Here is a 13,526-nt window from a genome sequence, read left to right on the forward strand (position 1 = left end):
ACTGTACGCTACATCAGGCTGCTTCTTTTTACGCGGGAAATCAGATCTATTGATTCCTAGAAGACAAGGAGTTTAACGGGACTATACGCTACATCAGGGTACTTCTTTTTACGCGGGAAATCAGATCCATCGATTCCTAGAACAGAAGGATTTTAACGGGACTGTACGCTACATCAGGGTGCTTCTTTTTACGCGGGAAATCAAATCCATTGATTCCTAAAATACAAGGAGTTTAGAAGGACTATACGCTACATCAGGGTGCTTCTTTTTACGCGGGAAATCAAATCCATTGATTCCTAGAATAGAAGGATTTTAAAGGGACTGTACGCTACATAAGCATGCTTTTTCTTACGCGTGAAATCAGATCTATCGATTCCTAAAAAACAGGGAGTTTAAAGAGACGTTACGCTACATCAGGGTGTTTATATAGTCCATGATCCTATCCAGCAGTCCTCAATAAAAAATGCTTGATCCTATCCTGCGATTTTCTACATATACTTTTCTTGAATGCTATACAGCAGTCGTCTATATATAGTCAAATCCTAACCAATAGTCCTCAATATATAGTCCCTATATAGTTCCTATCCTGCAGTCCTGTATTTATAGTCCTTGAACCCTATTAATCAGTCCTGTATTTATTTTCTCGAATCCTATCCAGCAGTCCTGTATATATTGTCCTTGAATCCTATCCAGCAGTCCTGTATATATTGTCCTTGAATCCTATCCAGTAGTCCTGTATATATTGTCCTTGAATCCTATCCAGCAGTCCTGTATATATTGTCCTTGAATCCTACCCAGAAGTCCTGTATATATTGTCCTTGAGTCCTATTCAGTAGTCCTGTATATATTGTCCTTGAATCCTATTCAGTAGTCCTGTATATATTGTCCTTGATAATGTTCAATCAGACAAGTCTGGCCAGATAATTGAAAATCGAAAAATTTATTTCATTCTGGAATATGATTTAGAAAATGAAGATTTCCTGACCTTAACATGGATTAGGAAAATGTGGTTTCCTAACCTTATCACGAATTAGGAATAGTTGGTTTTCAGTGGGTTCCTTACCTGATCCAACATTAGGAAGAGGAGGTTTGCTGACCTGATTCAGAATTAGGAAGACGCGATTTCCTAACCTGATTCAGAATTAGAAAGAGGAGGTTTTCTAACCTTATCAAGAATTAGGAACAGTTGGTTTTCAACCTGATCCAGAATTAGAAAGAGGAGGTTTCCTAATCTGATCCTGAATTTGGAAGAGTTGGTTTTTAGTGGGTTCCTAACCTGATCCAAAAAGTTAGGAAGATGTGGTTTCCTAACCTGATCCAGAATTAACAGATGCAATTTCCTAACCTGATCCTGAATTCGGAAGTGGAGGTTTCCTAACAACCAGCTGGTTATGTTTAGGAGTATATTCATGCCATCTGTATGTACTCCTGTACTCGCTGTGCAACTAAAATAAATAAAAAAATGAATATTGAATATATAAAAAAGACCAAAGTATTTTTACCATAAAATAAAATTATAAATTTAAAATTACAAATTTTATACTAAAACCATGAGACACTTTCCGTATATTTTTTATATGCGGTTACTATTTTTAAAACGTAGATTTTTATTTCCTTTTTAATATTTAGTACCAATTATAGTTGATAATGGTAGTATATGTAAATACAAATAATGGATGGAGTTCCAGGATAACATTTATGGTTAAATATTTATGCTATATAAACATGGGCAAAATGAATGGAAGACTAGACATTATAAAGTAGATTGAATATATATTATAATTTAAAAATTCACTGTTTTATGTTTCAATTCATTTCTTATGTAAATCCTGTTGAAAAAATATTTATTTTAACATCAAATATTCAAATCTTCAAATCCGATTATTTAGTTATTTTTAACGTAAGTCTAGACTATTGTCTATTTTTAAGACATAAATAAATAAAATTAATTCTGGAGTTACCGGTACGATATTGCATTTTTATATAGCAACTTTAACTTAAACTTTGATAGTTTTTAATAGTTAAACAATTTTACCCCGAAAAACAAGTGTAAAAATATTTTAATTCTCAAGAACCGGAAGTAAATTAAAAGTTAATTTGTCAGTGCTCTAGGAGGAGTTTAAAGCATTGCAAATTTTCACATTTTCATCAAACTTAATGTTTTACTTCAAATTTAGATTTGAAAATATGTATTTAGGTTCAACCACAAAGGCCCGAGACTTCAGAGACGACAGTACAGAATTTTTACTGTTTGTTTCCATATCTTATGATTATAAACTGCTTTCTTTCTTTGCCAAATCATTAAAGAAGCCATTTGAAGACTATATATTAAAGGGAGATGACTTAATTCAAACTTGGGATCGTCATATTTGAAGATTTTCAAGTCATCTTTGCAGACTCGTCCTTAGTTGGTAACTCTGTATGAGTGTATATGCAATATTTGTATGAAATAATAAATAAATTTTCAGATTAGATTGTTCTGTTATATTTATTGGAAAATTGGGAAAAATCGTCAATAATAACCTATTTTCCAACCATCCAACCATCCAACCATCCAACCATCCAACCATCCAACCAACCAACTATCCAACTGTCCAACCATCCAACCATCCAACTGTCCAACCATCCAACGGTCCAACCATCCAACCATCCAACCATCCAACTGTCCAACCATCCAACCATCCAACCATCCAAATAAAGTTAGTCTCTTCCCACAAGGGTAGATTTAACCCTAGACGGTTTTTTACCTGTGATGGGCGGGTACATAACCTTAGATAGTAAGGGACTAAAAAGTGTAATTTCAACTCCAAAGATGCCCGATTTACATCGGTATACCATTAAAAGATTTGTTTGATCAATTATGAATTAGAAATGCTTGTTTTTTTTGTTTTTATTACTGTTTATTTTCATTGGTGGTTACTCTGCATAAGTGACGTGCATATTTCTTGTACATAAGAAACAATGGCAAAATGATCAGAATTATGCACTTTGCGATTTATAAAAACGACGTTATCTTCTACAGTTTTAATCAGATTAAGGTTTCAAGGGTACCGTTGTAAATTGGGCATGTTCACCTTTGCATGAAGGGTCGCTTAAAATTACGCTTACAGTCTCTTTAACAAATAAGACATGGGTAATCTTCGAATATATAGGTTTATTTCGCTCGAGAGGAATCAAAACAGCCTTACTGAGTCAAATCTCATGGTCCTAGCTCATAAAATCGGCTGAATTTAATCCGACATTTAGTAATACTCATTGTAAAGATTTTTTTAAAGAATATTGATAACCTGGAAAATATCTGGTTGAAAATACTCAGGATCTATCACAGATTCAAAATCAACAAGGAATTGCATTTTTTGTATTTTGTGGAATAATTGAATTATTCTAATGCCTGAAAACCATAAGAAAATTTTTAAGAATATGTTTAAATCGATAAGATTATGCTAATTTGGAATTTTAACAATGTAGGTAATATTTTCATTTATTTTGGTCTTTTATAAAGATAAACAATGAAATTTTCAGATTAACTTATGTAAGTTTTTAGTTTTTCGGTTTAGATTTCCCTCCTATTCTATAGCCATCCCCCCCCCCTCCCCAACTTAATCAATTGGTAAAGTTTTCAAATTCTATTCCGACCCCCATAATCATTTCAGTTACCATTAAATCAGATTCATTTAATTCTACCATACAGACAGAAACCTATCTCAGTGAAAAATAACTTTTTAAATTTAATATTTGAATGTTTTTTTTTAAAATTTTATTTCAACATTTTATTTTATTTTCATCGTTATTTTACTTTTTAGATACCCCTCAATAAATTAAATCATTTTTTTGAAAAAATATTCTTTTTCTAAATAATTTATTTTCTATAAAGGATTTGTGGAAGAGATGTCTAGACTGCAGTATAACTAGATTAGGATCACCACCCCGAATTCTAACCCCAAAACACAAATTAAAAAAGGCGATTTTCAAAATCAATCTAAAATACTAGTTAAAAACAACTGTATTTCATTACAATGTGATTATTGATTACATTTAATAATTTTCCTGACAGTGTTGGTTTTGTACAATGTACAAAAATATTAACGATATTTAGGGTTTAATGGGGTTAAACAGACTGCGGTTCTGTTTTAAAACAAGATTGCAACAAGCTTTCCTCTGAGCTCTAACAACTTATTATTAAATACTTTAATATTTATTAAAACAGGGTTGTTTATAGTTCACACAAAAAATGTATTTAATTTTTTCCAGATGGGTTAAATATAACAATAGATTTATTTTATAATGAAATTGAGTCTTTATCACAAACTCTGATTTTCTAATCCAAATATCTTTGCATCCGAATGTCGTAAACCTCAGATATTTCAAACTATGAACTCTGTTCGATCAAATAATCTAAATTTAAAATATCAAAGGTTTACGTACAATCAGGTTACAAAGATAGAGGGATTAGAAAATCAGAGCTTGTGACAAAGACTGAATTTGGGATTTATATATTTCTTAACATTTCTCCTTTCGGCAAAAAGTGACAAATAGAAAGTATTTTAAATTTAAGAGGGAACAATGGAGTTTTTTCAAATTTACCATATTTATTCGGTCAATGCCCGGCTCACATTGTCTAATTAACAAGGAGACTCGGGATGAATCTTTTCCATCTTTAACCCTACCATGATTGAAGGGGGGAGTGGGGTTGTTTTCCCCCCCCCCCTCTGTGTTTTTTCTTTATAACTTAAAAACGGCTTATACCAGAACACGACAATGAATTAAATAATATTTTTAGATAGAAAAACAATTACATCACCATTTTCTCAGACAATGCTTGTAAGGGTACCTTTGTTAATCTAAAATTGCAATCTGTACACATGAGAGCCTATTAAAAAAACTGTTCAAAACTAAAAAATTTGAGTAAACAAAGTTTAAAGTAAGTACCGGCCATGTTTTCGTGCAACAAAAGATTACGTGACCAAGTTTTTTTAAATTAAAAGAAAATACTATCTAATATTAATTTGATAGAATCTACTTAGAAATATATTCACAAAAGAGGAAATAATCTAAACCAATGACAAATATGTTTTAAAAAAAGTCATTTACAATGTTTATTAGAATAATATTTCATAATTCTCTTATTTCAAAAAAAAATCTGAGAATTTTATTTTCACATTTGTATTGAATTAAAAACAATCATATTTTCAGAATTTTCCAAATTAAATACATCGAAAACATTCCCTGAAATTCTTAATTTTTTCTAGATGGTATTCATTAACTTTTTATTAGGTATATATATCTCTTTAGTTGAATAAATACTTTTTTAAAATGTGAAATGAACTCCATAGGGCAATGTAATAATAATAATAATGAATTTAAATGACATGCGGAGCCGTATTTTTCTGAACATTTTAAGAATAGAAAAAAGTAACAAGATATTTTAATACAAACAACTGGGATCAATGAGAATTTTGCCGAACACTTCTTGAACAAACTAACAAAAAAAGCTTAAACGTGCTAAAATATAAATATACATGTACAGGGCTACAGAAAAGCATAAGTGAGTAAGAGCGGTAAAATAAAAGCCCAATGCGTTGCGACACTTTAAAGTCGATCCTGTCAGAAAACTTGATGAGACTTTTCATCTGAATCTATATGGACAATGTCCGAATTATAACGGTACCCTTGAAACCGTTCTCTGATTGACTTTATTTATTTATTTATTTATTGGTTTTTCTAGGTTCAAAAGTGTTTATGAATGATAATTCCTAAATATTTCCCCTGTCGTATTAATACGCATGTCACTTTTGTAGAGAAACCACAATTGAAAATAATCAGTTTTTAGAATTAAATCAGCTTATGAATTAAAAGGTTTACAGATGAAATTTAAAGGTTAAAGTGAAATATATTTGGGTTAAGATTAAGTTTTGGATGGGGGAAAAATGGGAGTTAAATGGGGGCGGGGGAACTAATGACAATAAAAGGAACATGGCATTTTATAATAAGAAGGGGAAAAAACTTGCAAGAGAGATAACCATCAGGGGAAATAAAATTAAAAATTAAGAACAACTAAAAAAAAAAATGTAGATATATAAAAAAGATTTAAAAGAAAGATTGAAAAATTCTATAAAAAGAACTGAATTTAAAGATTCTTTCTCTAATTTATTCATAATTCTAATTCTCAAGCTACAGTTTGCAGACAAGAATATTGAATTTTAAAGTTCCGAGAAAAAGTTTAATCTTAAATTATGCTGAATAATTGAATATTTTGTTCTCGTCTCTTAAAGGGACATGTCCGATTCACGGCGGTACCTTTAAAAACTTCATTTATTATTGGCTATTGGCTATTTTTGATAGGGGGTATACCATAAAAGTGACTTGCGGATTTTGGAGGAAATTGTAAGAATTAAACACTTTTCAAGCAAGAAAAACTGTCTTCCACATTACTGATAAAATAAAGGTTAGAAGGTTAGGATGGCAACTTTAAATTATGACAGTCCCTTTAATATTAAATTCATATCACACCTTTACTATAACTTCCTTATTTGAAAATATTCTGGTTTTAGTAATGACCTATTGGCTGCAAGAAAGTTTTTGTTTTCAGAGGTTGGACCCATGCCAGTATCTAGTTTCTAGCAGAATATCTTCTTATTTACATACTTAATTGTTCATTTGTATTCTCCAGTTTTATTCTTTTTTTGTTAGCTCAGCTCTTTTAGAAGAAAATCAACAAAAGAATAAAATACTGGGAGTTATCAGAAAAATCAAAACGACCAAAAATGACGATTAAATTAAATGTAATTTTAGTTTAAATAATTTATATATTTTTCCTCTAGCCAAACATACATTCATTTTGCTCAAAAAATGCTTCAAAATGCTACAAAAAAAGCGTAAAGACAAAACATTAAAAATCTAAAAAAGAGGTTCAAAAGAAAACGCTTATTTTCTTAACATTTAATCAGGCCCCTCTTCCACTACAGAAATATATATGGAATCTTTTTAATTTACAATAAGTCCACCATGACAGGAGTGAAAAGTAGTTTCGAATTTCATTTAAGATGGGAGAACATTAACGGAACTGTTAAGTTGACAAGGGTACTGAATACTGGGTACTGGGTACTGGGTACTGGGTACTGGGTACTGGATACTGAGTACTGGGTACTGGGTACTGGGTTCTGGGTACTGGGTACTGGGTACTGGATACTTGGTACTGGGTACTGGATTCTTGGTACTGGGTACTGGATACTGGGTACTGGGTACNCTGAATACTGGGTACTGGGTCCTGGGTACTGGGTACTGGGTACTGGGTCCTGGGTACTGGGTACTGGGTCCTGGGTACTGGGTACTGGAGGTACCCCATATTCCTCTGTCAGATAATTTATAAGATTCCAATTGAGGATTCTCTGTAAAGTGTCTTGTGGATTTATGAATGATGGAAATTATGCTTAACGATTATATCTTCCTCATAGTTTTTCAGATAAAGGTTTAAACAGTACCAATGTGAATCAAGCATGTCACTCTTTAAGTAAAAGGTCATTTGAAAGTACGTCGACTGTTAACCCAATTGCGTACCCATTTTAACTTTTACAGTTTTTTTCTGAATCCCACCCAAAGTCTGCTTTGCCAATTTGTCCAACAATTGCCCCGCCCTTCTCTACCTTGTCTACGTCGAGTGCCGGACACGCCCTGCAGAGATTCCAGAAATGAGAAATCATGTTGAGGGTTAGCTACAGTACACGTTGTACAGCAGTGTATCCTTGTATCCCTGTACAATGTATCCCTGCACCACTGGAACTGATCTACTGCAGCTGCTCGACAGAATCCAACCCCGGCCCGGCCTGACAATAAAACCGGTTCCACACGCAACCAGTTCTCAAGAACAACAATAAATAAAAACCGGTTTCTTCATCTTAATATATTTATATCCAACCAATCTAGGCTTATTAATACTTAAATATTTCCTTAATATATATATCTATATATAAATATATATTTTGACAGCTGGGGTCTGATTGACTTTATTTATTTATTTATTGGTTTTTCTAGGGATTTTATCAAAAGATGTAAATTCTAAGAATTGCAGAAAGGCTGCTAAATAATTATAAAACCATCAAATATTAAAATCTCATTATAATCAAAAGTCTGAATCACTTAACATTCCAGCTGAAACTTTTNTCATTGTACTCTTGCCCTAATCTCTTCTTTAAATAAGTATTCCAATTCGACACAGAGTCAGAGAGTTGAGTTTTTCTCTAGCTAAGTTGTAGAAAGGGAATATTGGATTATTTGCCGGTATTTTAGGAACAGTGCTGCCATCTTTATAGAACCTAGAACCATACTGCCATCTGTTGGACATTTAAAACTTTTTTCATTTAGTGCTTTTATTAGGAATTTAAAAACACTAAAAAGAATAAAAAATTTCGGATGATACCTGAAACAACGTATTGCGTTTTCATGGACGCAAAATGAAAAAAAAGACTTAAAGATATGAATTAATCAAAATAATAATTTGATAATAATAATACTGATAAATGATAATAATATTGATTATGATAATAATGATAATGATAAATTAATAAAGATAAGAATAATAAGTATAGCACTCATTGCATATATACTGATATTTCGTAATTACCCTAAATATATAGTGGAAACATGTTATATTGCACAAATTATCATAATAATAACATTTATAAAATCTAAAACCTATGTATAAATATACAACGACGGCTAATTTTAACATTTAAATGAAATTGAAACACAACTCCATTTCCCTTAACAAGTTGAGCTATTATTTAGTATAACTAATTGCTATATAACAAATATTAGGACCACCCAAAACACAGCGTTTGGTGCTTCTGTACAAACTAAAATGGTCACGCTCTCACACAAAATCAATTACTTCTTTTAAACTTCAGCTAGAATAAGAACTTTGCTACTTTAAAATGTATTTGTCTAGGGCTACAAAAAAGCATAAGTAAGTTGGTAATGTAAAACGAAAGGCCAAGGCGTGGTGAGACTTTAAAATGGAAGATTTCTAAATATTTGACGACTAACTTATAGAGTTGTCTAGATATTAATGGCGTACTGCAGTAATCTATAGTACATTGATAGAAGAACTAGAGGTCCATCATTTGAATGTAAGTCAACCAAACAAAGAGAATAGAATATATATTAAAGTGGAATTTAATAGAAAAAAATGTAAAACGGCCATATTGTTGTACTGTTTCCATGGTGCAGGTGTACTTCACATATTTGTGCTATATAACCTTTTGGGCCCTGGAACATCATTTTATAGAAAATCTAAAATTAATATTAAAAGAAAACCAAATTATGAAATAGGCTGGTTTCTTAATTGACCAATGATCATTTCACATAGACTCTATGCCTTTCACTTTACAAACGATGATTTTCCGTTATAACTATAAATCAAATGATGTTTTTTATTCACCTAATTAATTTTCTAAAGTTTAATAACAGCTTTAAAAAATTTGAAATTGAAAAAGATAGTCAAGGGAACATACTGTATGTACTCTACTGCATATAATTTGTGAACATTTACATGATTTTGTCAGTCCCTTTCAGGTTGAAAGGGACTGAAAAAATTCATTCCGAGGGATTGTCTAAATTTCACTCTACCCAAGTAACAATTTTGCGGAAAATCCGCGGAAATTCCCAGGAATCTTTCCTGGAAATCCGTGAAAATTCCCAGGAATCTTTCACAGGAAAATCCGGTGAAATTGTCGACAACTATTCCGAGGAATTTCTCATAACCCATTCCGAGGAACCAGGTCTGAGGAATTTCTTGTAAACAATTCCAGGGTATCTTGTTACCAATTCTGCAAAAAAAAACGAAGAAAATGTCGACAAAATTTGTGGAAATTCTTGGGAATTTCAAACGAAAAGTTCTTCAGAACTGTGATCCCACAAAAATCTCTCACCTTGGGGACCAATTCTGGGGAATTTCTTGAGAATTTCCGAGGAATCAGTTACAGGAAATGATTCTCGAGAAATTCCTCGGAAATTCCTCAAAGAAAGTCACCACAGTTTGAGAATCTGGGGAAATTCCTTACTTTTGTTACTTGGGTAATATATAGTCTATTCTCTTTGCATCCAAAGCACCCAAAATAACATTCATATTGCTAAAAATATCAATTTTGTGTATGCTTTCAATGATAAAATTGTATGGTTGTAGCGGAGTATGAGACAATAAAATATTGCTTTAATGTCGTCTTCCTATTCCAAAATTTAATTGGGATCCCTGTACTTACCCTTGAGTTTGTATAAGGGTGAGCCCATCCCGGCTTGAGTAGAAAACTGGAAGTTTAGAAACAAAACAGTTCCACTGCAAATGGGGATCTCTGTACTTACCCTTGAGTTTGTATGAGGGCAAGCCCAGCCCTGAGCAGAAAGCATCATGGAAGTTCAGAAACAAAATAGTTCCACTGTTTATTGGGAATCACTGTACTTACCCCTGAGTTTGTATAAGGGTAGGCCCAGCCCTGAGCAGAAAACATCATGGAAGTTCAGAAAAAAATAGTTCCACTGTTTGATGGGAATCACTTGAGTTTGTTTGAGGGTAGGCCCAGTTCTGAGCAGAAAACATCATGGATGTTCAGAAACAAAATACTTCCACTGTTTGATGGGAATCACTGTACTTACCCTTGAGTTTGTTTGAGGGTAAGCCCAGCCCTGAGCAGAAAACATCTTGGAAGTTCAGAAACAAAATCCCCTGTCAACCACACACCATTACTAGTGAGGTCTACAAACAAAACAAAATTAAAACTCTCAAAAGTAAAGTTAATGGTTCGGTTCAAAATCAATATGATCCGAGAGGGGGGGGGGGGCTTTTTAAACCGAAAAGAGTTATTCAGGCTTAATAAAATCAAGTTAACACTTTAAAGCATAATAATAAAATATCAACGCTTTAAAACTACAATTTTGATAAAATTTCAAATATTTAAAGAATGTGATTAACCTAATTTTGACAAATGATTAAGAAAAATAGAGCGAAATTACAGGGTCTCAAATAATTCACAGTGACATATATATTTAAAATTAAATTTAAAATTTAAAATTAAAATATTTCTAGAACTTTGTTGAAATGTTGATTTTAAGAAATTTTAAGAAATGTCCGAAGAACTATGTAATTTTATACAGTTTATTTTAATTCTAGTTTGGCAATTTTAAGTGCTTTTTTAATTTAACAATCCTGTTCTTTTATGAACAGTTCAGATTTTAAGATGTTAAAGGACAGATACTTAAATAAAACTAGAGGTTTATTGAGTCACCCTGTGGCCTGTAGTTTGATATTCCTTCATGCAATATTGTAATTAAGACAGAACAATATAATAAGACGAGATTTTATTCTTGTTCATTGAATAAAGGAATTGAGTTTTTGCCACAACTTTTTGATCCCTATATCTTTGCAACCTGATGGTGTACACCTTTGATATTTTAATCTTAGACTTTTTGATCAAACAGAATTCAAATATCAAAGAATTACGACATAGATTGCAAAATATAGATAGGATTAAAATATTTTTGTTTGAAGCAAACGCAGGATTCAAATTTAAATACTTAACGAATCTTTCGTTTTTATATCAAAACCATATATTATATGCATTCTTTAAAAGGGGGGGAGGGAAGAAGAAGTGAATTTGTTTTTGTTTTTATTTACCTCACAGTACAACGCCCCCCCCCCTTTCCTAACAAAAGCAATCTATATAAAATGAGGAAAACTAACTTTATATATTCATGGTCAAGTTAAAACTTGTTCTGGGTTTTGTTTTACTTTTGGTAAACGTGGTGAAACTTTTAATAAGTCAATGCAACCTCAACTAAACCTTTAAAGACGACCAGAAACTCTTGAAATATGCCGATTCTAAGGTTAAATTAAGGCATTAGAAATATTATTTCAATGGCTTAGTTAATGACTTGGCAAATGAGAAAAAAAAACATGTTTACATTTACAGGGATTCCTAAATATAAGGAAACAGACAGTATACATTCTGTAAAGTCGTCTTTGAAGTCACATCCTGCGTTGGTAGCTCTGTATAAAAAATATAATTTTAAAGGGAAACAGCATGAAAGCATTGTGAAAACCGTTGTGCAGGAACCTTTGTAATATAATAAATTACAAATTTCCAAAAAAAACTTAAAACTTTTATTAAATTTTTACTTAATTTTTCTTTTTATAATTTTGACTGAGAGTGTTGAATCATTTTAATAATGGCGTATTTTAACAAAAAAGGATAAATACGTCAATTAAAATTTTTAAAACAAAAACTGTGAAAAAATTCCGTTTAACTCCAGAAAAATTAGAATCAGCAAAAATATAAAACTCTATAGAAGAATTTAACACTAGCTTTCTTTTTTAAATTATTTGAAATTTGAAAGTTTAAATTTATGGCCTGCGTATAAAAACAACTTTTTATACGACTAGGCCCGAATTTGTTTACATGGAGAGGTCGCTAAACTTACTAGATTCGGTTCAAGTCCTAGATCACCAATTTAAAACCTCATAATTCTTTCACGTTTAATTGGTGATTCAGGATTTAAACCAGCGGTAAGCAGTTCAGCGACCTCTTTCCAGCTCATTAAATTCGGTCCTAGATAGTTCCAAACAATTGTAGACCATAAACGCTAAATACGTGGAAAGTGAAAACATGTTTAAATATAGAAATGCTTACAATTATCGCTGCAAACAATAATTGTTTTAACCAACCGGGTATTAATTTTTTTAGAAGTAACAAAACATTTTATTCTCCTGATCCTATTAACCCCTCATTTTCCCCTACCTGCCTCATACTAGTAAGTTTTGTTTTATCAAATATTATAACGATTTATACCAATATTTTGTATTCTGTTCTATTTGTTTACTAAACTGTATTTGTTCCTAAGTTTGAAATACAGATTTATTTGTGTTTGCGACTATGGAAGCGTAGTAGAAAGAGATGATCATATCAACCAGCTTTCAAGCGCCAATCGACCCTTCACTGGGATTATCAACTTTAGATCAACCCTGAGGCCCCTTTGTTCTTTTAAAATAGTACTTTCCAAAAATAATTGTTAAAAGAGTACAATTCTAAATACCTCCCCCTTCAAACTCCCTCATTCCCGTTCCTATAATTTATATCTAATTCTGTAGGCTCTTGTTATGATTATATTATTGAATTGGATATTATGATTGATAATGAAAAAAAATAATAACTTTACCTAATATCACACTAAACACTATACAGCTCTCCTGGCAGCTTTATCATTAGTATTCACTGTACAGCAGCTGATGGAAAACTATCTAATGTTGTCATTTTATCTTAAAATATAACAATTTAAAAAAATAAAAATATACAATCTATCAATCTATCTATCAAACAATCTATAAATCTATCTATCAAAATATCTATCTATCTATCTATCTATCTATATATCTATCTATCTATCTATCTATCTATCTATCTATCTATCTATCTATCTATCTATCTATCTATCTATCTATCTATCTATCTATCTATCTATATATATATCTATCTTTATAT

At 31.6% G+C, this 13,526-nt stretch overlaps 1 long non-coding RNA gene across 2 annotated transcripts; it reads right to left on the minus strand.

Moving 5' to 3' along the window:
* Nucleotides 1-81: 81 nt before the first annotated feature.
* LOC111709980 (uncharacterized) lies at nucleotides 82-13,299 on the minus strand. Of its 2 annotated transcripts, XR_002766974.1 has the most exons (4): nucleotides 13,204-13,299; nucleotides 10,648-10,747; nucleotides 1,346-1,445; nucleotides 82-136 (listed from the first exon to the last, which is right to left on the minus strand). It is a non-coding gene; the product is annotated as an uncharacterized LOC111709980 (long non-coding RNA). The 2 variants fall into 2 exon arrangements; XR_002766975.1 differs by lacking the exons at nucleotides 10,648-10,747; nucleotides 13,204-13,299 and adding an exon at nucleotides 7,644-7,793.
* Nucleotides 13,300-13,526: the final 227 nt, after the last annotated feature.

Source organism: Eurytemora carolleeae, unplaced genomic scaffold (genome assembly GCF_000591075.1).
Source record: "Eurytemora carolleeae unplaced genomic scaffold, Eaff_2.0 scaffold922, whole genome shotgun sequence".
NCBI classification, from domain to species: Eukaryota; Metazoa; Arthropoda; class Copepoda; order Calanoida; family Temoridae; genus Eurytemora; species Eurytemora carolleeae.